Source organism: Tamandua tetradactyla, chromosome 17 (assembly GCF_023851605.1).
Source record: "Tamandua tetradactyla isolate mTamTet1 chromosome 17, mTamTet1.pri, whole genome shotgun sequence".
In the NCBI taxonomy this organism is placed as follows: Eukaryota; Metazoa; Chordata; class Mammalia; order Pilosa; family Myrmecophagidae; genus Tamandua; species Tamandua tetradactyla.
The window spans coordinates 53,205,930-53,233,869 of NC_135343.1; the positions used below are offsets into that span (position 1 = coordinate 53,205,930).

Here is a 27,940-nt window from a genome sequence, read left to right on the forward strand (position 1 = left end):
TTCTTTATAAACTACTTCCTCAATTTCTGAGATGTCCGTGTCTCCTCGCTCAACGTCGGGCCCCCGGCCGGCGGAGGGTACGACAAGAAAAGGGGGAGAGAGAAAGAGACGCAGACAAACCGGTCCTGGCGGTAGAAAACGAGTCCAGAATACGCAGCAGTTGTAAGTACAAATCTTTACTGGGTCTAAGCTTGCATTATCTATAACTTTCCCCGACCGGGTGAATACATCCCGCAGGGGAGCGACCTCTGTGCGGCCGTCAGGCACGGCTCCTTGTGGGTCGTCCTCCCCACCTCATCCGGGTAACATCTTATATACATAATCGGGGTCCAATGGGCTGACGCCACGTATACAGTGGTGATAGGTGGGCACGGTTGGCGGATATGTACGTCATACATGGAAGCAGGATGTGAGCGCCATCTTGGCTCACTCGATGGGCGGGGGGAACTCTGGAGCAGGCTGCAGCGCATCCACTAGGCCTGACCCGGGTGGCGGCTCTCCACACTGAGAGACATTTCTTATTTTATCTTCAGATAACTTCAAAATGAGTAAAATTTGTGTATAAAATGTTTTTAGGTATCTATGCATTTAATTTTGGAACTTAAAGAAGGAAATTATAGTTGACAATGATTAGTCTAATAATCAAAAGCTTTCAAATTGTTTAATTTATGTTCTTAAGCTTATTATTTATTTTTCAATGATCCAGTTGACTATAAAGTGCAATCTTTGAGTTAAAAGTTGACACAGAATGGAAGTCCCTAGACCTCCAGCATGACTGTCAAAACATAGTAGCCAAAGCCTATACTACATAAGTAATCTATGTAGGCAAAGATTAGTGGCGATCAACTGACAATTACTGGCAGTATTTGGCATGTGTGAGTTCCAATATACAGTCCATAAGAGGTGAATAGAATACAGAGTCCAGGAAAATAGAAATAAACAATATTCAGAAATGGAAATGGGCAATAGAAACTTGGCAGCTTTGGATATTGTGACTGCTATTCTGGCTGCTCAAAGATGCATAATGCTAATAGCATTATGTCATATCATGGAGAGTTGATATCCAAGTATGTTCATTGAAAATCAGGCCTTGAAAGATTAACTCCCTTCACCCCAGGGTTTCAGACTTGCTTGAACATGTTGAAAAAAATGGTGGAATGGGTCCACTAGAAGTCTCTGTACATGAACAACAGCGGGGCCTGTGGGAATAAGTTACCCTAAGGGAAGAGAGTTGAAAAATACTTGTTTGAATCATGGTCAATACTTTCTGGTTGAAGCAGATGGCTTCTTTTGGACTCCATGCTGCATGCTACTCAATTTGCCCTTCAACATAGTTTCTGTGATTCATTTCTCAATGTTTTGAGAAAGGGCTACCACACACACACACACACACACACGATTTTAAAATAAAACATCCATATCACATAAATATCTATAAGAAATTAGGAGTATGAAACTGCAACTTAATACTCAAGTGAAGAGGTAGACCATTTTACCTCATTTGTTATGTGAGAATGAAAGAGATAAAGAATTGAAAGATGCATTATGCTTTGGTATAGAAAAGAGGCAGGGGACCTTATGCATCCAGGTGGAAAGCATTCCCTAGGGACCTTGGAGGGAATGAGCCATATGTCAATAGCAGAAACAAAATGGTGGCATTAGGACAATACTATCAGGTTGGGTTGGGCTTATTCTCTATCACTGAGAGCCTACGTTGGTCAATCTGGATTCTTTCCATTACAAGTAACAAATGTTCACTGAGGCAAGCACAAGGAAAAGAAGGAGTATATTTGCATATACAAGGACAACTCATGAAACTCAAGAGGAGGAAATGCTGCCAAGTCTGTGGGGGTCACATATGAGGATGTAGAATTTGGGGTATTATAATAGTTCTTAGAAATAGGGCATTGTGAGTGCAGATACCCCACATGTACTCATCGCACCACATTTCCTTCTTATTATCATTAGTCAAAGAAGAAATTTGATGCCAGTCTTAGGAAAGCTCGATTATTGCTCAGATATTAAAAGAACAACGTAAGGAATGATTTTCAGATTCAGCATTGAAGACCATGCCACAGACCACTTGAATGCAACTCACATATAACTAAAGGACTACCTTATGTAGGCCAGGGTCAGCATCCCCTGCCTTAGATATGGGCTTCGTTGTCTGTTTATAGTGGCTAGATGACTACATGAACAAAAGCCTCAACATTTAAAATGGTTATTTCATCTACCAAGTGTGGGGACAGTTTCTCTGAGCTTACTCCAAAAAGGCAGCCTGCCACTGGACATATTTCAATTTATTTCTCTTTAATTTATTTTTCTGGTTAGTTGATGACACTAAAAGAGCTTTGTAAGAGGTATAAATAAGCAGTAAAAAGCAATATATACTCATCTCTCCCCCAAAAAGTAAATGGATAGCTGATATGGCAAAAGTTTCTTCCATTGGGTTCTAAGGGCCCTGTCAGTCTCTCAAAGACAGAATCAAGAACCACATTTTGGACAAACTTAATTTGGGGGTGCTTTCATAGCTTAGCAACAAAAACAATATTTTCAAATGAAACTTTACAGTTACAACTGTCTCAGGACCTAGGGCCTGTGCATGAGAAAAAAAAATATGTCTTAACCCAAAGTAATATTTTTTTCCCTAGTATTTACTACCAAAGCACCTGCACACTGTTAAAATAGGCTATGGCTCATAATTTACTTCTGTAACAAAATTAACTATGCAAATGTGAGAAGTGGGATTTTTCCTCCTTTCAAAGTGAAAATCAACAAATTGTCCCCATACTTTCAGCTCTACTTCGCTATTTGAAATTAATTTTACAAAGATGCACATCATCATAGCCATTTACTATAGCCATTTGGTCGGTTACATTAATTCCTGAAGCTTCTTTTAAAAGATAAGCCACATTTAATGGCCATGCTAAATAATATAGAGCTTTCAAACATCTGAAGGGCGGCACGGTAAAGCTCCAGTAGACTGAACTGGGCACTCATATCCCATTTATAAAGATTCCTGATGTGTACTTCATTATGATTCTAGTCACTTATTGAGCTCCATTATAACTTACATTGATTCTATTTTCAGAAGGAATCTGGGGATGAGACAAAGTGGTAATTAAGCAGTTTTTCAAAGGATAACCACTATCACCCAAAATCATTAAAGTAGAATAAAATACCTGCTCTGCTCTACCATATCAAAATCATTTCATAATTGATTAAAGATTCAGCTTCCTGAAACATTCCAATTTGGAATATTTAAAGAATTTGGAACATTAGCTACCTGAAACTGTTTTCAGGGATATCTATAGATAGCTATGATTTGGGGTGAATTCATATCTGTCTGGATATCAGCTATGTTCCAGAAATAGCTGCAGCAGTAAACCACATCTATGAAAATGTGTACTTCACAAATTATTGTTCTATATAAATACTATTTATACTTTGGGCATATTCCTAGGTTAGAACACTACTTTGTAAAAAATCAATGTTGATTCAAAGAATTCAAATAAAGTAAATTCAGGGGACAAAAAAATTTTAACTTTACCTAAAATAAGTGGTGAATTGGACAATATGCTTTTTAAATAGGCAATTCAAATATGACTCTTGGCTCTATTACTTTAATTCAAGTAACTGACATGCCTGAATGTGGCAATGAAATGTGTAAATAGGAGTGGTAAAAATTTACAACCTGTTAAAATTGTGTGCAGACAGATAAGTTTAAAAATTATTCATTCTCTGTAATGTTGCTAGAGAGACCCTATCTGGTCAAGTAGCAAACCTACTCAGAGCAAACCACATATGGCCCTTTAGCAGATTAAGTATGGTTGACTCTCTGTAAGCAGTAGGTCTATATAGTCCCTTTATCATTTGTGCCTCTTGTTGTATAACTAGCAGTATACATTTTTTTAAAAAGAGGAGGGTAAGTGATTTTGTTTAAGAAAAATGGAGACAACTTGACTATACAGGCAAGGTACTTATTTCAACCCAACTTAACCCCGAGACCAATGAACAGGCCAGGCTGAAAATTACCCACGAGTTTTTTATTTTAGGACTTACTAATGGGAAAAAATTCTCCCCAATGGCGGCTGGCTGGGAAATGGAAGTTAGCACTCTGTGCAAACAAGAGAAAGAGAAAGCAAAGGGGCATACTTAAAAAGTTCAGCAGACTCTCACAATTTATGGTTCCAACTTTCAACAGAGTCCCAAAAGAGTTAGTTACCAACAGTGTTTTGGGGAGGGGAGTTTTAGTGAATGTCACACACAGGCTGCTACTTGATTCCCTAAGGGAGGGTTACCAATCCCCCTGGGTTGCCACAGTACTGCTGCTTTAACCCCACATTATATAATTTAAAGGATCCATTAGATCATTGGATTTTCAAACTTTATTTTTTGGAGGTTTGTCCAACACCATGAGAGCAGAGGTGAGATGGTAGAGGCACCAAAAACAAAAGCAGTTACCTGAATGGTGGACTTCTGCACAAGATAGTAAAGAAAGAGTACGGGAGCTAAATGCAAGTTTAAAAAGCCATTTCTCTCATTTTATAGATGAAACCTTTCAGGTCTAGAGGAAAGAAGTGGCACAGGTACTATGAAGATTTTGGGAACAGAATAAGGAAGAGAACTAAGTCCTCAGTCATACGGGTTGAGTTAGTGTGCTAATCTCCATGGCTTTGATACCGTTTTTTAAAAATATTGTCCCTCCAATTCCTAAAATATGATGATTCTACCCCAGACTGACCCATTGCCCACAATTTCCTTATTTTTTCCTTCATAATTTTTATTCTGCAGTAAATGTTTAATTTAATATTGTTCACAATTGACTGAACTATAAATTGTCACTCACAATTTATATTTTGACAATTGTGTTGTATTCCCAATACCAAAATCTCTCTCCCTTTTCTCTCACTCTATTTCTCTCTCAGTACACACACACACACACATAGACGCACACATCACACATACACATTCATACACTCCATGTGTACATTTTGTGGTTTCATAATCCTTCCCCAGTGCCTCTTTCCTATTTCCCTCTTATGCTGATGGTAAAATAATTTAGATAAGAAATTAATGTACTGCAGTGTTGGAGTGTGTGAACACTTGCTTGTTAAGCATTTGCTCATTTTCCCTCAACAAGACTCCAGAAATAAATGGTCTAAACTATTTTAGGGAAATCATGCTTCTCCAGGATCCTGCCTTGGTCTTGAGTTCTCGAAATATTAGAAGATTAACTTTGTATCTATCTTTCTGGGTGTGAACTCACATTAACCAAACTAAAATGAGAATTAAATTTTCTGAGTTTAAATAGCTGAGTCTACATGGCCACCCTCTATTTCTTGCATGCAGATTCATGGCAGTCTACTCATATTCAGCTTGCCATTCTATTCATTTCAATAAGGAGAAAATAATTGCCCTGAATGCAGACTCAGGTCTTCATTCTTTTTGGAACGTGACTGCAAAAGAGATATTCTGCATTTGTAAGCTGTTTTTTATCACTCTATAATTTAGGGGAATTGCACCTTATATATTCATATTGTCTACTAGATTTTGAAGTTTCTAATGTCAGTGGGTCATGTTCATCTCTGTACCCACAGGAGCCTACACAAGGTCTCTACCATAGAATATTATCAATGCATACCATAGAGTGTATTTAATGATAGAAAATTTGATATGAACATTAGCATAGTTAAAAATAAAGGGTGTCTCTAATTGAGCTTGAGCGGAAGAGTGAGAGACATAAAAACCAGGATACTTATCATGCATTAAAGGACGTAATTACACATTCCTAAACCTAAGGCAGAAAAATATTCTTCAGTTTTCTTTTCTCCGTATTCATAGTTAAAATCTACTGCTGAAAGGGGTGGAGTCATTTTCTTTATTCATGACCTCCCTCTCTGTGGGGCTGCCAGGGGCTGGTTGTATCTCTTGGCCAAAGGGCTCAGTTCCTGTCAGGTCACCCTCTCTCCACATACTTTTCTTTGTGTCCAAGTTCTAGCAAACACCAACTCCTTTCCTGTTTAGGGGTGAGAGCAGCCTTCCCTTACCAGTTCCAGGGTATTCCACTATTCCTTGTTGGTCTGTACCAACACACAACTTTTCACATAGATTGTTTTAATAAACTCTCTTCAAAGAACTCAATTTATATGTGTCCCCATCTTCCTTCTTAGATTCTGACTTATTGAGGGCTCAAGGAAGTAATCCCCCAAAAGTTTCACATGTGGATAATGGTCATTGCAACTCTGTGCATTTCAATGTGTTCATCAGACACTCAGTAATTTGGAGATTATCTTGTCACATATAATATTTCGTACTCTTAGATATCATGTCCTTTTTTTCCCACTATTGAACTTTGAAATCCAGAGAATTCTAATTATTTTAAATCATAAAAACTTGAACCAGAAACACCTACAAAGTTGAGGATGTCTTGGTAAAGGATTCCAATAAAAAGTCCTTTTTCCTTCAAGAATAGTTCACATAATCACTAAATTTAGCCTACAATATCCCTTAAAATTGAAATAGTCATCTGTTCATTAAAGTACATCTCAACAGCTAAGGAAAAACTGGTATTTACATCTGGCACAAAATCTGTCATATAACTCATTTTTGCTATTGATAATAATTCAAATCTGTAACTTCAACAGTTATTGCAATCCCTAAGACATTTCCTTTATATTCTTTTAATAATTAAATGCATAAAGACTAAATAATCCCTAAATAAACTCTATGTGGTTCTGCTCATAAAGAGTTTTTAAAATTATATCTCATTTAGTGCTATATTAAAATAGAATGAAATTGAGAGTTGCTACTCTTCAGGAAAGCTCTGGCTTTCTCTAGTCTCTTCAGGCAGTGGCGGCAGCATACAGATTCTGTTGCATTTCGTGTGTGTTTACAACATGCGCCCACTATTGGCCCACATTCTGGCACACGGGTTTGAAAAAGGCTTTTTTCCCACTCTTGCAACAATTGTAATTTACAGAGCCAAAAAAACACTTGCTTCAAATACTGAAATCTCTAATCCTGCGATCTCAGCACTAGAGTTTTGCTTACAATATAGCAATCTCATGTTCTGTTTTCCAGGGGAGTAGAAGGAAAAGAAAAATCTAAACAACTATGATGGACACAGATGATGTAAGGGAAGATGGAGAGTTTCAAAAGATTAAAAAGTAGAATGAAAAATAGGCAGTGAAAAATTATTTTTAAAAGTCAGGTCTATTATCTTGTATGAGAAATAAAAGAGATATCAAATAAAGAATACTTAGGGCTCTATCTGAGATTCTACTAAAGTTTCACATGCTAAGATTACTTTCCAGAAATCTACAAACTCCAGATGGCATTCCTAGGCCAGATAAGTCCTGAAACCCAAAGAAGTCAGCTTCTCCAAGTACATCAACTAGTTCCATCCTCCATCCTATCTTATCAACACCACTTTCCAAATGAAAATGTTCAAATGGGCATAGTCTGAATACCCCTAAAGATTGGGAGAAGAATCAAAGGAGAAGGAGGAGTTATATCAGACAAGACAGGATTTAACAAATGACTATGACTCCTGAATCATTATATTGATATTTCTTCTATGTTCTTCTATTTTTCCAGCTAGAAGGAAAAACCTAAAGTTGTGGAACAGTAACCCATACCAAACTCTGAAATTTGTTCTATAACTACTTGTTACAGTATACTTTGAAATGTATTGCTTTTTACATATGTTATATTTCATAACCAAAAAATGTTTCTTTAAAAAGAGATACCATGAAATGTTGTCCTTCCTGAGGCCTGTAAGAAACATCTATGCATAAGATATTTATTTTAATTCTGTTTTATGAGGACCATATTTCAAAGTAAAGAAATGGTCTTGTGTATTTTTACAATAGAAAAAGAAGTAAGAGTTTGATTTTTGAACCAGACTATAAAAATGACTATAAACATAAGTAAGTAAAAGTCAATGTAAGGAAAAAACAATCTACTTAATTCTTTTTTGTGGAACTTCTTTGACCTGTTGGACCCATAAGTCCAATGAAATTGAATATAAGCCCAATTAGGATTTCTTAGGAAATCTCAAAGCTTTTCTTCATTTGCCTTCCTTCTGCTCCTCTGTTTTCCTTAAAAAAATTAAAACAAATTTTTTAAAAGGGTGTAGTACATTGACCAGGTTTCAGAACATAATATTGCCTGTTGCTTTAGTGGAGAGATTCATGACGTCACGGTTGAAGGTTATAAGCCGACTTGCCTCCCTTAACCATAAATGATTTGGAACACAGCACCCAGACTAGCTCCGTCTATACTCTGATGGTTACCAGGCTTTTTCTGGCACCAGTGCTCTTTTACCATCTTGAAAAATCCAAAAGTCACCTGCAGGGTTTGTGCTGAAAGTAGATGGAGCAAACCCACACTTACCCCACACACTTGAAGAAGCTCTCCATGGAGTCTAAACGTCTCAATAAGGATTAATTTTGAAGTTTAGGGCCAAAACCTCAGCAGAAAATACAGTGTCACCTTGTTCCATTAGAGAAAGTTCTGTATAGATTCTCAGGACTTGTGGTAGTTTCTCATGTCTTCACAGGATTTAAATACTCCTATGTTCTCTGGTAACATACCAAATCAATACTATTTTATTTCTTACAAAAGTCACAAAGACTTCTCTCCCTGAAATGGTTGTTTTGAAGAAAGGCAAAATAATTCCCTATGGTAGCCCTAAAAGAGTGACCACAGGCATAACCCAAGTAAGGAAATAAGAAAAGCCTGTGCCCTCTCTTTGGCAGTAGTTTTGCTAGAATGTGGTTTCCCATGTACATTAATGAGCTTTCCTGCTAAAAAAATGTTGAGGTGATATAACAAAATTCTCTTACTCACTCATTTTTTACATACAACAATAAGATTGATAAGGGTATGGGCATTCTCTACTTCAGCCTGGCACTAGTCAATCAAAAGACCATTCTTCATTTCCCTGAACTTGACAAGGTGAAGCGCCTGTGCCCTCTCAAGTTTAAAAGGAAAAAATAAGTTTCGCTATATATTTGTCTTTGCTTTATAGTCATAACTTTGTAGAAAAAGTGAATTTTAGCTGTGACTTTATCCAATTTATTTTCCATTACATACCATGCAACCAACAGAAAAATGCTTAGGTTTTCCTCCTGCTGAACTAATTTCTTTATCTATTGCATTTTTGCTCAGAAAAATATTAATAATCATGTTTTCAAAGTAATGCTACCCACTGTGAAACTTTTTCTCCTGCCATTTCTAAAAAAATATGTGCCAGAGAAAAGCTTCAGCCTGGCTTATAGCTAATTCAGAAAATAAGTATTCTGGCACTACAATTTTGCAAGTGAAAAAGAAAATGATGGAAACTCTTGGGTTTTTATGCACACTTAACTGCATTAATAGTACAAGTAAACTTGACAATTTAAAATATAATTACATCTCAAGTATATTTAAGATGAAAATTTCTCACACTGTTTCTATTCTAAGTAAAATGGAAAAGCAACTGAATAATGAATTTGAGGCACAGATTCATGTATCTCAGAAGAATCTTCATGGTTCTACATTCAATATCTAGGGCAAGCAACTGCATCATAAGAAAACAATCTGATATTGTGAATTTCTTCTCATAGCTATAGAAAGAGAAAATCTCATTTATTTCTAGATCATTGAAGTGCCTGGAAAATTTTTATTTACCAATAAAAACAGGATAAAAAGGGAGCTATGTTTAAGCATTGTGACTGAAAATGATTTCCTTTATTCATGGGAGCAACATCAGAATATAACCATTTTCTTCAACATGGATTGAGGGGGCAATAGTTTCCTTGTCTGAGAAATGAGATGTCTGTAACTAACTTGTCCAAAGTTTATATAACTTTTGATCCTTTTAGAATTAGTCCAATTTAGTCACGAGAACATCTTTTACACATTTTAGGGATTGGAGCTCATACATGTGGTGAGATTTGTTTTAAAATCAGCAATCAGAATGTCAAAGCCAGCATACCACATGCTCCCTCCCGGAGCTGTGGTTACCAAAGCAGAGCTACAGGCTCTTGCACAAAACCAAGAAAAAATTTACTGATTATTCATTATCTTTAGCATTGGCTCTTTGGAACACTTCTTTTTGACTCTCTGACTACTCTTGGCTCTTGATTTTCCTTTCACCACTAAGATCTATTTCTCCTTCTTGGATCCTTGCAAAGAATTTTTCCTTTCATTAAACTTTAAACTTTAGCATCCATTAGGAGTCTATTCTTAGCCTTTTTTATAGAAGTCCAAAATTAATTCCGTATGCATTTGTCTGTTTGCTGATTGCTTTCCTTCTCTCAGTAGAGGGTCAGCTTCTCCAGCACAGGTACTTGGTCTCTCCTTTCACTGTTATTACCTAGGACAGTAACCTGGCATCTTCTATTGGTTTCTCAATGGGCATTCATAAGCTGATGGCTTCAAAATCTGTATTTCCATTTTAATCCTCTCTCTGAAATCCCAGACCTTGTATGAAATATCTCATTGAACATCACTTACTGGGAATCTTAAATGTTTGTTTTTAATTTGGTATGTTCAAAAGTGAATTTATTGCATTCTCTCTACCCCAGGCCACCCTCCACACCCACTCTTACCTCAAGAGCTTCCCTTTTTTTCCTATTTTCAGAAAATTCTGACATAATTCTGTCTTATGCCAGAAACTAGAATTTATCTCAGTTCAGATACTTCTCCTACAATCAGTTGTTTGCTAAATTATTTTCTTTCAAAATTTTGTTATTTATCTTTCAAAATTCTCTCACCTTCTCTAGCCACACTGCTCCCAAAATAGGTCAATCCCACACCTGAATTATTGTTGTCTAGACAAGCTTTCTGCCTCCATTCTTTCTTCATTCCATCCATTCTCCAAATGTTCCCAGATATTTTTCCCATTCTCTACACTCTTTACACATAACCTGACCAGCTCAGTACCAGGCATACAATGAAAAAGGATTCAGATTCTTTTCAACCCCATCCACCTGATCACTCCACAGTCCTAAGAACATGAAACTACATTATTTTTTTCCCTAGCATTGCTTGTGTTGTCCTCTGGACCAGAAATATTTACCTATGATGGCAGAATGAGCAAAAGTAGCTTGACAAAATGTTGAGTCATCTTTAAAATACCCTATGGAAACTGTCTCTCTGACTTAAGTAAGGTAAAAGAAATGTGCTTATTCTAAGATATGGTAAACAAAAATTACCAAGCAGTCCTTTTTGCTGATGAGTTTGGATTTAAAATTCCCTTCCTCCCCTTCTCTTTGCTTGAGCACTTCAGGGCAAGAGGGTTTCCTTAGAACCCTGAGCATGTCTGTGTCATGGTACTACAGAATTCCAACTTTGACCTGGCTGATATTCAACATTTTAGTGAATAGCATGAACTTTCATTGATATCATGCCTGGGAGTCCTTCAAGAAGCAATGAAAATCAGGTGGCCTTTGTCTCCACCTTGTACAATTATTTCTGAACTGAAATCAGCACACATGTAGTATTTGTTTAACCAAGACCTGGGTAGGTTCCCCTGGCATGCCAGAATAATTTAATAGGGGACCCTCACACATACCAAAGAAAAATACAAAGTAACTGTTTTGGTTTTCCAATGCTGCTGGAATGCAATATGCCAGAAATTGGTTGGTTTTTATAAGAAAATTTATTATGTTACAAATTTACAGTTTAGGGCCATAAAACATCTAAACTAAGGCATTGAGGGAAAGAAACCTTCACTCAGGATAGGGCTGAAGATATTAGGGGTTCTCTGTCACCTGGGAATACACATGGTGATGTCTGCTAGCATTCTCTTGCAGCTTCTCATTTCAAATAGCTTCCCCGTTAGCATTTTCTTTCCACATCTCCAAAGTCTCTCCCTGTGTTGGATCAAAGATTTTTTTCCAAAATGGTTCCCTCTTAAAAGACTCCAATAAGTAACTTACCTGGAATAGGTGGAGATACATTTCCATGGAAAAAAAACTAATTAAAAGGTCCCACCCACAACTGGGTCTCATCTCCATGGAAACAACAATAAAAAAGATCTCACTCAGCAATATTGAATCATGATTAAAGAACATGGCTTTTCTGGGTTACACAACAGTCCCAAACTGCCGCCAAAACCTATATGATTTGGGGGTCCATCAATTGTCAGAAGTTAACATGTAACATCAGTAGACTAAAAACACAGATATGAAATTAAAATCTACTCTGAAAATAGTAGACAACAAAAACTCAAACCGGTAATGTAGAGGAAAATTTGATGGGGGAAAAGAATGAAATTATGAAAAAAAAGTGAGAATGAAGAAAACTGTTTTAGGAGGTAATTTATGGAGATATTGCCTAAGAATGAAAAATTAAAATTAAGTTTTGTTTTAATTAAAAACAAAATTTTGAGTTCATGGGAATGAGAGATTCACCAGAATTAAGTGCAGAATGTGTGCATGTCTGTGTGTGTTGCCAAATTTTGTTAATTTTGGTGTTAAAATTTATAAAATAAAAGGGAAAATTACCAGTAAGGGGACAAAAATTATATTGTCCTCAGATTCTTCTGTCATAAGAATAAATGTCAGAAAACTTTAGAAAGAGAACCTATAGAGGGATGAGACAAAAATATGATTGATGAATTTTATATCCTGTCAAGTTGTCATTTTTATGCAAATACAACAGAAAAAATCATCAGATATATGAGAGTTCAGAAAACATACTACTTTCAGACATTTTCTGAAAAAAATATACCTTCTCCTCAAAATCTTTTACTTAGAGATTCAAAGAAAGACTGTTCTAAGCAACTTCCCTCGCAGTAGGAGCTACTAAGTGGCAGCCTCTGGCAACAACTGGCAATCCAGCTTGGTCCACATAGATAGTCATTTTTGGAGAACTAAGGTCCAAATGATAAAAGTATTTAATGGCTCTGATTCTTTAAAGGGCTCTCTGACAGCCCAATATATTTGCATCTGCATTTGGAGAAGCAACAAAAGTTTGTGACATAGAAAGGCAGTCTATAAGCTGAATTAGGGAAGTAAACATGTTTATTTTGTTCAGTGTGGGATCCCAATACACAGCGTCTGAGTATGGGTAAGTACTCATTAAGTATTTGTGATTGCATGATTTTAAAATCAAGGGGGGTGAAGAGCTAAGGTGTGCTTTCTATCAGCAAGTTCTGTTTAGTAGAACTCAACAAACATGTAGTCAGTGATTTCTCTGGACCAGGCACTGACTTAGGGGCTGAAAGAACAATGAATGCACAAATACAGATAGAGTCCATGCTGCCCTTTTGTCATTAATTTGTCTTAATAAATTTTCTTTTGGCTGGGAAATTCACTTGACTGGAAACAGCAGAAAGCGTTGTGTGTATTTTCAATGCATAACTGGGTCCTGGTTAAATTTTCTACTTAGCTCAACTATAAGTTGAATAGGATAGTGAAAGCTAATGATATAATGGAGGCAGGAAGCTTTGCAATACCTGAAGAAAGTGATAATTTGGAAAAGGAATCCTGGAGTTCTCATCAGGCCATTCTGAGGTCTTGGAGCGATAGGAGTGGGCTCATTGCCAGCATGGTTACCTTTGGTGAGATTTGTGCCCATAGAGCCATATCTTCCCAATAGTCAAACACTATAGAAACAATTGTCAAGAAGTGAAAATTTTGCCCTTCAGATAAATTCAATACATAATGTAGAAATGGAAACATTCATTGTCTTATACAGATAAAAATAGAATTTGAGAAAATAATGTTATTGAAACATAGTTTAGCTGGGCTTAAAATGAGTTTGATAAATGGCCATATCAATGACTGAAAAACTGAGTGGACATCAGGTGATTCTGGAAGGAAGTAACAACACAGCAACTTATGATGCAACATTAAAAGCTGTCCCAGAGAGAGCTATAAATCGGAAGTCTAGAAACTACATCCAGATTGGAACAAGAGGAAGCTGAGAAATAACAAAAAAGGCAAAAAATTCAGTAGCAGAACAGCCCACATTAATTTTGCAAACTGTTGTCCTTCAAGTCACAGCCTACACTTATTGTGCAAGGCTTCCCCTAAGGAAATGTTCATCTTGAACCAAAATAAAGATTCTAAATTGGGAACAGTTATCTGAATACTGGAGGACTTTTTCCAAAATATACATGTTAGGGGTTTTGCCTTTCCAAGAATATATCAGAGTGTGAGATGATGGTTGAGGAAGAAGCCTGGGCATTTTGAATCACTACTCTAAGTTCTAGTGCATCCATTTTCCTCGTCTCCGATTGGAAAACAATGGTAACGATTGGATAGGCTGACTATGGCATTTCTTAATTCACCAACATTTTACTGGCAAAGTGTTCCTAAAGCTACAGTTGGTAAATACTCAGGGTCATATAGATATTAGGGGTCCAACATTCTTGCAAATTTCTACATTTTGTGTTTTTGCATATTTGATAGTCAAAAAGGTTAATAGGAGCATATTTTTGATGGCCACTTCATAAAATCTAATGATATATTTTCAGAGCCTGAGTTTATATTTTTATTTAGGATTTCTATTAAAAGACGTTCAAATGATGTCACAACATACTGTTGGAGAATGGAGAGTTCTGCAGAAATTCAAATAATCAAAACAGATGGTAGAATTAAGTTCTCATAGGACATGTGAATATATAGGCTGGTGATTAATGGTAGCCATTGCTGGCCAGGTCGCCAGCAGGCTAGCCCAAGCTTCTTCACATGGCAGTCCCAACTGAACTTATTAGATTTTAGTAGACATTGGGCTTTGTGCTGGCTTGAAAGGATTTATGTACCTTAGAAAAGCCATGTTTTAATTGTAATCAATCTTGTGGGAGCAAACCATTTCTTCTAATCCCTATTCAGTACTATAGGTTGAAAACTTGATTAAGTTATCTCCATGGAGATGTGTCTCACCCAATTGTGGGTATTAACTTTTGAATGGAGGGAAATGCGACTGCACCCATTCCAGGTGGGTCTTGATTACTTTACTGGAATCCTTTAAAAGAGGAAGCACTTTGGAGAAAGCTCAAGAATGATGAGAGCAGCAGAGACACAAGAACTACAGATTCCAACAGCCAGCGACCTTTGGAGATGAAGGAGAATGTCCCTGGGGGAAGTTCATGAAGCAAGAGGCCTGGAAAGGAAGCAAGAAAATGTCACCATGTTTGCCATGTGCCTTTCCAGTTGAAAGAGAAACCCTGAACTTCATTGGCATTTCTTGAGTAAAGGTAACCTCTTGTTGGTGACTTAATTTGGACATTTTTATAAACTTGCTTTAATTAGGACATTTTCTCAGCCTTAGAACTATTAACTAGCACCTTATTAAATTTCCCATTTAAAAGCCATTCCATTTCTGGTATATTGCATTCCAGCAGCTAGCAAACTAAAACAGCCTTCAAGTTGGTGAAATAGGTCTTGGGAGAAGTTAGTGTACTTTGCATATGGGAGGGATTAATTTTGTGGGGCCAGAGAACAGATCTGTTAGATTTTACTTTCAAAGATCACTGTGAAATCATCTCCCACTCTCACATGCCCTTTTGTTATGTGACTTTGTCATCCCTCCATCAAGGGTGCACTTTAACTTTCTAACTCTTTGAAAATGGGCAGGCCCAGGAACCGCTTTGATCAATAGAACATGTTGGAAGTAAGAGAATGCCAGCTGCAGGCATAGCTCTGAACTGATCTAGCAGCTTTCACTCCCTGTATGTTGGAATTCAGCTGTTGTTACAGGCCTAAGCCACATGGGAACTCCACGTTTGTGTTTTCTGTTGGATAATGCCAACCTAAGCAACCAGCCAGTAATCAGTTTCAGTTGCCAGCTCTGTGAGTGAGCCACGTTGGGTGCCAAGCCCAATGAAGGTTTCAGGTAACTGACTGTAGCCTCAGCTGACATTCGACTGCAATTGCATGTAACCCCACATAAGAACAGCCCAGGGAAGTCCAATACATCCACACATCGCAAAAAACAGTGGTAAATATTTGTAAAGTCACAAAGTTTTAGGATGGTTTGTTACTCCATTATACATAAACCCAACCAAACATACCACAGTAAAAATACTGAAAGACAAAGAGATTTCTAAGTAAACCAGAAAAAAATGACATATTAATTTAAAAGGAGCAACAAGAAGACAGACAGCTGATTTCTAAAGAAAAGAAAGGAAGAAGCAGCTAAAAGATGCTGTGAGGATATCTTTAAATGAGTATAGGAAAATAACTGTCCATCTAGAGTTCATCATATAACCAGTGAAAGTATCCTTCAGAAATGAAAGTAAAATAAAGACATTTTCAGAAAATTTTTAAGAAGGGAATTTATCCAAAATTGAATCAGTGTAAGGAAGGAATAAAAAATCTAGTTAGGGATAATATATAAAATTAAATGTTATTAACACTTCCTGGTTTTATAAACCTGTGGATTTAAAATGCCAGACAAAAATAAAACAGAAGGTGTTGTAAGTTTCTTAGATACTCCAAGAAATGGTAAACTGCTGTAGATTCTAAATAAGTCAAGGGAGACTTTTGCAATCCCTGAAGTGTACACTAAAATAAAAAATGTATAATTAGCAACTGTATCAAGAGAAATAAAGGAATAAAAGCAAACAGCAAGAGGAAAAATCAAAGAATAAATTAGAAAAATTAGAAACAAGTAGTAATATGGTCCAAATAAACCCAGATATATCAATAGTTTAATGCACTTTAAATGTACTAATTATTCCAACTGAAATCACATATTGTCAGGCTGCATTAATAAAAATAGAATTTGACTCTGTGCTACTCAAGGGACACGTGCTTGAAGTGTAAGGTCATAGGTTGTAAGTAAAAGTTGAAAAAGTAAGATCATGCTCTGCTTCATTAGTAGTCAGGAAGATCAGAGAGCCACAATAAGATATCATTTCCGAGTTTCATATTGGCCGAGATTTTCTAAATTAGAATATTGGTAGCCGTTGAGAATATAGAGTAACTGGGTCTTTAATGCTTCAAACTCATGATAAAAAAGAAAAACTGGTTAATTTGCAAAATCACAATTTTCTTTATAAGAAAAATTGAAATGGCAGGGCAAGCAACCAAACTAAAATATTCAGGCACTTCCAGGAAGAGAAAGGATATGAACGCTCATTTACCTGGAGAAGAAGAAAGATGTCACCATGTGAGTTGGTTAAAAAAAAAGTCGGTGAAAATATTTATGAAATTGATAAATGCTATGTGTAGGCAAGTATGAGTGTATAAAACCACTAGGAGCCACTGACATGGGGAATTTTCATCCACTTACAAACTTTCCTCCTAGGACTGCACTGGATGCTCAAGAGAAAGAACGGGAGCATGATGAGAGGCCAGAGAAGGCCTCTTTCACGTTTCATACCTGAAGGAGAGGAATTGATATCCTATTGCAGGGAAAGCATGAAGCCTTCTTTTCTATGCCAAGAGAAGACCTGCAAGGCTTGTCATCTTCAGAGCACAGAAAAAGACCCATTGCAGCTGAAGGAAGAGACTAAACCTCTCTACATCTGCAGGAGTAGAAATAAGACCTGGGACAATGCCAACAGAAATCTCCTACTCCTAGGGGAGGGACAAGATCACTGAGAAAGCTGAATCAGGACAACAAAGAAAACGATCTCCCTACTTTCCTACCACATCTGGCTAGCAGGAATGAAGTAATAAATAACACAAGCCAAAGAAAGATCAAGGTCATAGACTGATACCTTATCTGAGATGTAGGCACAGGGGGAAGATCGTAAGATGAAGATGGAACAGATATGGCAATAAAGGCTCTTGCAAATCAACTGCTACCCTAGACACAAGTTAATACTAAAGAAATTTGAAGACTGTGGTATTCTGAGTGTAGCCATAATAATAATAATAATAATAAACCTCAACTAATCTCAACTCCTAACTAAATTGACTCAATCTCCTTTATTAAAGGCCTAACAAAAGATAAGACATGTCCATTTGCAGATACAAAGTTTGGTTACCTTACCTTGCTACTGTTCTATACAACATTTTTGGCTTTCAATAAAAAATGACGAGGCACCTAAAGAAGTGAGAAAATGTCACTACATTTCTCAGGATGAAAACAATCAACAGGACCTGATTCAAGTACAACAGGGGTGTTGCAGTATTATTCAGATGGGGATTAATTATGTTTAATATGTTAAAGGCCCTACTAGAAAAATAGGACAACATGAATGGGGATGGGGAAGATGGGAAACTTCGGCAGAGATAGGGAAGTATAAAAACAATCAAAACTAAAATGCTGTAAATTAAAAGCATATAAAAAATATATAATGCCTTTGAAAATTTCATCAATAGGCTCAAAACAGCCAAGAAAAGAGCTACTGAACATGAAAATAGATCAGCAAAAATGGCCACACTGCAACAAACAATATATGGAATAAGGCAACCAAGAACTATGGGACAATAGCAAGTCATCTATCATATATGTGATTGTAATATTAGAAGAAGGGGTAAAAACAGAAGATGAAATATTTTAAGAGATAATTAACAAGAATTTTGCAAAACTAAAGATGCAAAATCATCACATATCCAAGAAGCACAGAGAATACCAGACAGATTAAAACACATATTTACATACACACGTGTATACATACAAACATACAAAGACAATAATATTCAAACTGCTGAAAACCAGAATAAATGAAAAACTTGAAGGTAGCTGTTCGGTTTGCTAAAGCTGCCTGAATGTAATATATCAGAAATGATTGGCTTTTACAATTATTTATAATTTACAGCTCTTAGGCCATGAAAATGTCCAACCCAAGGCATCATCGGGAAGATACCTGAACACTTAAAACAGGCTGCTGGCATCTGGACATCTGTCACTTGGGAAGTCACATGGCTGGCGTCTGCTGGTCTTACAAACCTGGGTTTTGTTGTGTTCAGGTTCTGGTTCCAGTGGCTTCCTCTATGAGTTTCTGTGGTCCTCTTTGAGCTTCTCTGGGGCTTTTCTCTGTGTTCTCTGGGCTGTTTCTGCGTGTCCTTTATTCTCTTATAAAGGACTCCAGTAGGGGATTAAGACTCACCTTGAATGGTGTGGGTCACAATTTAAATGAACAATCTAATCAAAAGTTTCCATCCATAATAGGTCTGCAACTCATAAAATGTAGTAAAATAACATGGCCATTTCTGGGATACATAATTCCTTTCAAACCACCACAGCAGTCAAAGGATAAAATAGATTACCTACAAAAGAACAATTCTAAGGGTTATAGCATATTCCTTTGTGAAATTATGTATGCCAGGAAAGAATGGAATGGTATCTATAAAGTGCTGAAAGGAAATTTAAAAACTGACAACCAAGAATTTTATACCCACCAAAAGATATCTTGCAAAAAGAAGAAACAAAAAGATTTTCAAAGAAAAACTGAGAAAATTTATTTCCTATGTATGGACTTTCATTATAAAAATGCTTAAAGGAAATTTGCCAGGCAAAAGTAATATCATTTTAGAATAAAACCTCAGATTAACTGAGAGAAAGAAAGAATGCTGAAAGTGACATAAAAGAAGTTAAATATAAAAAAAGCACTTATTTTTTGTACTATTTATCTTTTCTTACCTGAAAGTTTCTTGAACAACTCCATCAATAGAATTTCCTGTGGTAACAGAACTGCTTATTTCTGTGCTGTCAATAAGACCATGCCATCCACGTGTGGAAAATTTTACTGAGAAATTGAATTTTAAATTTCATTTACTAAGAATTCGTTTAAATTTGAATAGACACATATGGCTAGTGGCTACTCTAATAAACTATGTAGCTCTTACAGATAATTGACTACAAAAATAATAGCAAGGTATTTTGTATATATATAGCACATATTGAAATAAAATGTGTGACAATAATAGCACAAATGGTGGAAGGGAGAAATAGAAAATGTAGTATTACTTGAAGATTTACACAAAAAACCTGTATGAATGCTCAATACACCTTTCATCGTAACTGGCAAACAGTGAAAGTACCCTCAATGGGAGGATAAATAAACACATTGTGGCATGTTTATTCCATGAAATACTATTCAGTAATAAACAGGAGTGAACTATTGGCATGCATAACCACCTGGATAAATCTCAAATGCTACATGCTAAGTAAAATAAACCCATGTAAAAAGACGGCATAACTGTTGGGCTTCCACTTATATAACATTCTGGAAAAGACAAAACCATAGGAATGGGAAACAAATTTTTTGTTGCTTGGGATTATGGATGGAGGAGAAGTTGACTACCAAGGGGTATAACAGAAATTTTAGGGGATGAAACTGTTCTACATTTGATTGTGGTGGTAGTTACATGACTGGATGCATTTGTCAAATCCCACAGAATTAGACACTAAAATGGTAAATATGATTGTGCCTTATTACACTTTAATTTGAAGAATGTATAATCCTATTATTTCCTGAGAAGGAATATTCATAAAATAGAGTAATCACTATATCTTATTTTCTCTATACATTAATGAAAAGTTTTTCATTAATGAAAAACTATCTATCTCAGTTCATTTCCCTGAGAAAATATGAGTTCAGAGTCACAATATGGTTTAAACTATCATTTTATGTTTCCATTAAGTCATACATCAATCCATGTAAGTTTGTCTTTTAGACTGGTGATCTAGAAGTTCCTTCTTTCACTGGTCTTTCCACCAATTTTCCTGACTCCTCTATGATGCCTTTAATTTTGCCAGTTCCCCTGCCCATCAGTCTCCTCCTGCTCCATGATGTAGGCTCTCGCCAGTAGATTGTGCTGGATCCTCCCAGCTGTCCATGAAGAATGAAACAGGAAATAAAAACCCATCTGTCCCGACCCGCGGGACAGATGAACCTGGACCTGAGGGAGGGAGTGAGAATGGATGGGACAAGAGACACAGAGCACAGAGACAAGGCAGGATTCTGATCAAGTCTTGTTTATTGAGGGTGAATCCAGGGTATTTATACAGCAAGAAAGGGGAGGTGACTTGTATCAGGCGTTAGCAGAGGCTGGGCGTTACCCTGCAGTTAAGCAACCAATCAGCAGAGACTAAGTTGGGAAAGGCCGATTAGCCAAGGCTGGTCAGCTGATTTCCGGGAAGGGCAGAGCAGAAGTGAGGAAATAGAAACTTAACTTGAGATAGGAACTTAACTTGAGTTAGTACCTAAGATGGCATCAGACCACAAGATGGCCGGCACGCTGCCGGTGCCATAAGCAGTTTCCCACACCCATCGAGCCACATAGAATTCAGGGGTCTTCTTTATCTACCAATGACGATGAAAAAGTATGAAAGCTACACTGAACAGAAGTAACCCCTAAATCTAATGCTGTTAGAGATGCTGAGGAACTCTTCTGGAAAGAAGTGTTTTTCCTATCATTTGACCCAGAGCTTCCAATGTATTTTTTCATTTTTAAATCTTTTTTTAAACTAACATTTTTAAGACACTGTGGCATACACTCTAAGAAATGCTTGTCTACGTTGTGTTCTTTTCAAAGGTTATGAGTGTGAAGAAGAAAACCTCCTACTGGGAGAAAAATGGCCAGAAAATTGTCTCCAGGATAGAAATAGCCATTTTTCCCTTTATTCAGGGGACTAGTCCAGGACAGAAGAGAAGGCAGGTGATGAAAGAGGTGACAGAAGTTATTCTCATGCCCCCTGCCTCCACGAAGTCCCCAATCAATATTCTTATTTAATGTACATTCACAATATCCCAGCACTGACTAAAACAGTCATGGTTCTTTTTTATGAAAGTTGAAATCTACTAGGAAGCTTCAAAGGGGAGAGTCAGACCAAAATTCCAAATTACTATATACTGTAAACATTGCCAATACTATAAAAAGTGTCTCTCGGTATGAATGTTGCCAATACCTTCCAAGTACTTTGATTTTGAATGTATCTTATGTTTTATATTTGAATATAGTTTTGTTTTAAGTAAGCTTCTTTAATTATATTCAACAAAATTTCTTGTGTATTCGTATTATTCTTCACAGTGTATGAGTTGAAAAGCACATCGAATCAGATTGATTAACAGTTCATTATCTACTCTCCTTATTCACCACTGTGTTGTCGTAATATCTATCAAGACACAGAGGTACAGGAGGGAAAAGCTAAAAAAAAAAAAGGTAATTAAATGGCACTTGACCAACCCAGAATTGAATGCATTTTCTGGGTTCCATTCAGTGGCAAATTCATTGCTGTCAAGAGATGTTTAAGAGATGGAATGATGCCATTCATATTTATGGAATTCATACCAATTATTTTATCATCATTTCCAAATGTGCAACAGGAGGCAGTGAATAGAAAATAAGTCCAAAGCTGGCGCATCTGACATTGTTCAGTTTCAAATCACAAGTTAAGAAGCAAAATTAATGCGATTGGAAAAATGAAAATAAAGATGTAGAGTGAAGAGGGCAGAAGTATCTTACACAGAGCCAGGAATTCCATCGAGACCAGGCAAGGATGACCAAAAATAGGTCTCAGCTTTCCAGGAATACACGACAAGGCTCTGGAAGAGCCAGCAGCCCGAATTACAGGCACAGGAATCTCCTCCACTTCAGAGACGTGCAGAAGGAACATAGAAACTGTAAGCTTCCAAGAGAACTGAGCAGAAGAGAGCCCAGGTTGCTGTCTGCCTGTTCCACAGGGACACTTCTGGGAGGCATGTTTCTATTAAAGCAGATTTTTGTCCTTCAGTAAACAGTAGCAGTGATTTTTTTTTAACTCTGTTAAGTTTAAAGATGGCTATGAAAATATTAATTTCTTTCTCCTCCAATAAAGAGGAAAGGCAGTCCATAAGTGTGTTAGAGTTCATGGATATGAACACAATTGTTGAATACAGGCTCAACAATTAGCATGTTTTTCAAAGGGAGAGGGTTGGGGAATCCAGGACCACTGCACAATATGTGCAGGAAACAAAGTAGCTGGTGTATCTGGCAGACGTGTCTAGATAGCACCTGGGTTGGCATTCTGGATGGAGGACTGACAGAGGCAAGATGATAGTGAATTCTCAGTCATAGGAGAAGACCAAGACACCAGGAAGGGTTCCATGGAAGAAGTCATGGTAGGAAGACAGGTGAAGTACAGATGTGAATATCCCCCTCCTCCTAAAGGAAGACTCTTCTTTCTTCCTTCCCTCCTTCTGTCCCTCCTTCCTTCCTTCCTTCCTTCCTTCCTTCTTCCCTCCCTCCCTCCCCCTTTCTTTATCTTCATCTCTCTCTGTGTCTCTCTCTCCCTCCCTCTCTCTCTCTTTCTTTCCCAGCAATATTTATTGAGCATCTACTATGCACAAAACCTAGACCCTAGACACACACTGGGAACAAAATATCTGACTCTGTAAACTGAGAGCTTGTAGAAGAGAGCATTGTGGTAGGAAGACAATGTTTGTAGCCAATAACTTGGCTATGTCCTAGGTCAGAATCACCATAGGTAAATCAAATAAATAATCCATGAGTCTTCAAGGCAGTAGGAGGGTACAGGACCTTTCAGCAGAGGTGGATTCTTACATGAAATAGCACCTGATCCTCGTTCAGATAAGTTAGTGGTAAGAACTCCGTGATTCATGTAACCATGTCCTGGTAAACAAAGAAGGGCTTGCAGGAGTACCAAATGGAGAGTTCATGGTTCTGAACATGCACAGAAAGGGCACTAGGGAAGGTATTCATGTAGGAACTGGGTGAAAAGAATAAATATAGTTCAAAGGTTTGCTTTGAAAGTATCGTTAGAAAGTAGTTTTAAGATACTGTGTTTTAACATTTACTTAAATATACCATTGCTATTTTTCTATATAATCATCAGTTGTAGTAAAAAATAATAAGGCCTTTGGTTAGCACGTTGGTCATAAATTTTCTATATTAATGTTAGAGCTTTGCAACCTAACACAGATACATTCAACATATATATTGCAAAGACCTCGATAATATGCATATATAAATGTCCTTGACAATGCAAAAATCACTACTTTTTTTTGTCAATTTGAATACTGTTCAAAGCTAACCTTAATCTAAGACTTTCTCAAATAAATTAAAAGACATACTCAAAGGTTTAAAAGTTTTTGCCATTTCAGCTTGAGCAATGCCTACCTCATTTTCAAACATTTCTAACTGAATGAAAAAAGAATACACTATTTTAAAGAAATATGAAAAAAGAATACACTATTTTAAAGAAATACTCAGAATAATTGTAATTACCTACAAATTGTAACACAAAAAGCTATGCATGAAAAACTTTTCTTTAAAAGTAATTAAGATCTACAGTGAGAACTGCAAAGCACAAACATTTAAAGTGGACACTGGAGCACCAAAGAGTAGAGTCACCACGCAACTTCTTATGATGATCCATTTTTGGAAAAGCCAATTAAAAGTTCTTGAGGTGATTTGGGAACTGGTGTTCAGCTGAGAGTAATAACCTGCTTTATTCATTACCTGACTTACACAAAACATACACAAAAGTGCGAGCTCTTCACTCAGTACAAGGATCCATGCGTTCACCAGACTTAATTGAACAACATCCAGCATTCCCCTGATTGCAGGGAGCCCTTTTCAAATAAATGACATATTTTTTTTCTATTTTGTGGAAAATAACATATATATACAAAAAAAGCAACGCATTTCCCTCTGCAAGTCCCTCTGCATTTCAAGACTTATTTGGTCCAGGGACCCATCTGTAGGTTGTAGGTTTCTGAAAAGTCACCCTAGTACATGGAACCTTTGTGGAATCTTATATGTTGCCCTAGGTGTTCTTCAGGATTGGCAGGAATGATTTTGATTGGGGTTTAGCAAGTTATGATAGGCAGCAATGTCTAACTGAAGCGTGCATAAAAGTGACCTCCTGAGTAGTGTCTCGACTCTGTTTACTCTCCCAACCACTGATAACTTAATTGTTACACTTCTTTTCCCGTTTTGGTCAGGATGATATTGTTAATTCCACAGTGTCAGGCCCAGGCTCATCCATGGGAGTCATCTCTCACGCCACCAAGGAGACTTCATCCCTGGATATCATGTCCTACATAGGGAGGAGGGCAGTGGTTTCATTTGCAGAGTTGGGCTTAGAGAGAGGCCACATCTGAGCAACAAAAGAGATTCTCCAGAAGCATCTCTTAGGACTACCTACAGGTAGGCTAAGCTTCTCTGCTATATACATAAGATTTCCAAAAGCAAGCCTCAAGATGAAGAGTTTGGCCTATTGATTTGGGTGTATCTAACATTTGAAACCATATCAGGGTTTCCCCCCATGGCAAAGTTTAATAGTTGCATTTTTTTTTTCCCACCCCTCAAGGGACTTTGCCAATACTTTTTGATTATCTGCTTAATATACTCTGGGATGTATCCAGGCATTACATTAGCTCTACAGATTTAAAGGCCCCCATTCTTATTCTGGGCTCCCTGTGTTTGAATTGTTTAAATGATCTATCCAGACAGGTTGAGTTAGATTATTGCTACAGAAAATTTAGTTGTGGACAAAATAAACCTCTCTTTCTTTGGTCTCAAAGAGTAAATGAGGTTGTAAAATATAGACCGTGTCTTCTTTACCCCTGTGTTCTGAATCTCCTTAATCCCAACCTGATCAACTTCATTCTTATCCCTAAATACCAGGTTATACACATATAAAATAGCCACTCAAAATCCAGAAATAATAGCAATTGCCACTCCAGACTAAATGTGACTGCCATAAGTGTTAACAATTTAGGACCCTATTTTCTCATAAGTATTTTCTAAGTGAAACCATACAATATTTGCTTTTTTGCTTCTGGCTCATTTTGCCTCACCAAATGTCCCACACATTCATTCACAATATTGTATGCATGCCTCACAACTTTGTTTCTTCTTGCAGCAGCACAATATTCAATCATATGTATACACCATTGTTTGCCAATCTACTTCTCAGTCAGTGCATCCTTCAGCCACCTGGTCATTCAGCATCATGCGTAATGTCCAAAGTCAACAGTGCATCAATACTCTCAATTTTAGATAACTTAATTGTCCCCAAGAGAAAGATAAACAATAAACACACCCTCACAAAATAGAAAATCTAAACCTCCTCTTATCTCTTGTTCCTCCCCCCATTATTTATCCCTGGTGTTTTCCCGTTAAACATAGCCCATAGCAAGCAATAGCAGTTTTCCCCCTGTACCCTGAACTTGTACACTGTTTGTACAATATTCATACCTTTACAGTAGTTCATCAAGAACTTATTTATATTTGTAGTGTTATCAGTGGTATACACGAGTCCATACAACCCCTTTAAGTTATGTTCACCTTCTATATGGTAATATTACTTATAGACGTGCTATACTGCACTCTTTAAAAAAGGTACAGAAATGATGATATCTATTAAATAAAATGCTATTAGAATATTTCACTTTTCTCTACCTTTATATATTCATTTAACTTAATCTCTCAAATACTGAGATGTGTGATAAAGCATTCCAAACAATTTAAATTTTGTTCCAACTCTAGTATTTCTAACATTTTGCTTATTATTTCATTTTATTGATGTCTGGCATGAAAAGTTTTGTGATTTTGACACCTTGTTGTAGATGGTTCCAGTATTAACATAAAATCATTTCTTGTCTCATTTAAGGATTTTGACTTAAATTTTACTTTAAGTGACAAAAGGATATATTTATGGTATATATATTATTAATAAACATATATTGGCTATGAATTTTTATAAATACGGTTGTACAAAAGTAAACTTTTAATTTGTGTACCTTAATTTTTTTTTTGAGGGTTTGTTCCATGGCTAACAGAGGGCTTTATAATTGGCAATCTGGTTGGGGGTGAGTATCCATGGTTCTGAGCTGTATTCAAATATCAGTTTATGTAAGCGGAAGCAGATGAATTGCATCTGTGAAAGATCAGAGGAGGGGACCTAAAGCTCCATCTATCAAATACACCCTTTGGTCACATTTTTATTTATATATAAATAAATAAATAAATCACATTATATCTATAATCCTACTTTTTCAAGTCAAAATTCTGCCCCAGTTTTACTTCCCTGACTGCTAAAACAAATACCATGAGATAGGTTGGCTTAACCAACAGGAATTTACTGACTCATCATTTTGGGGCGAGGAGAAGTTCGAAACTGATACATCAAGAAGATGCTGCTTTCTCCCAGAAGGTAGTAGGTGATCTGGGGCTGGAAGTCTTTGTTCTTGGCTTTTCTGTCACAAGACAATGCACTCCCTTCTTCTCCCGTTCCATTGACCTGCAGTTTCTGGTTGCTCCCTGAGGCTTCTCTCTCCATGGGACTTTCACTCTGATTATAAAGGATTCCAGGAATCTGGGTTAAAGTCCAACCTACCTTGGTGGGCCTACATCTTAGCAGAAATAACATCTCAAAGATAGCTTATTTACAATGGGTCCGCACCCACCAGAATGCTGACTAAGGCCAAACACATGTCCAAATAGAGTTCACAATTCAATCCAAATCAGCTCCCTTTCAAGGAAACTTCTGAGTCATGATATTTACACCTAGGGGTCATACAAAGGCCATGGCATGGGAGGAAGCAAGGCTGGCCCATGGCTCTCTCCTTTAGATGGAGAGCATATGAATGCACCTCATTCCCTTCGGCTACTGTGTAATTGGCTCCTGCCTCTGCTCCCTAGATTTTTCATCTTCCAACATCTCAGCCCTTTGTGCCCTCCCTTATTTCACCTTGGGACTCTCCACTCCACAGTTTTTGCTGCTAGGCTCTCCTTGTCTTACCCTACAACATTTATTTTTGATGACCACTAGCAGTGTCTTTCAACTAGTTTCACATTCCATCAGGTTATGCAGGCACAATTCTCTGAACAGCACAAAAAGTCACCCCAGGAAGCCGATGGAAGTTGTCCAGCCTGTCTCTTCCTGTGGAACTCCAAGGAAATGCCTCTACTACATTCACCGTGACCTCAGCCATGGGCTTTTCTGCTGGGCTGCCTTCCAAATAATCCATGTGAGGATGCAGAATAAAAAGTAAATATTTTACACCTGCATCCCCTAAATGCCAAGCAGAATC

At 37.1% G+C, this 27,940-nt stretch overlaps 1 long non-coding RNA gene across 3 annotated transcripts in view; it reads right to left on the reverse strand.

The window, feature by feature from the left end:
- LOC143661617 (uncharacterized) overlaps nt 1-27,940 on the reverse strand; it is a 98,914-nt gene that overhangs the window by 30,401 nt on the left and 40,573 nt on the right. For 2 of the 3 annotated variants that reach the window (XR_013164736.1, XR_013164734.1), the window contains exon 3: nt 19,537-19,642. This is a non-coding gene — a long non-coding RNA (uncharacterized LOC143661617). Of the gene's footprint in view, nt 1-13,450; nt 13,601-19,536; nt 19,643-27,940 lie in introns of all 3 variants that reach the window. The other variant, XR_013164735.1, reaches the window with a different exon arrangement.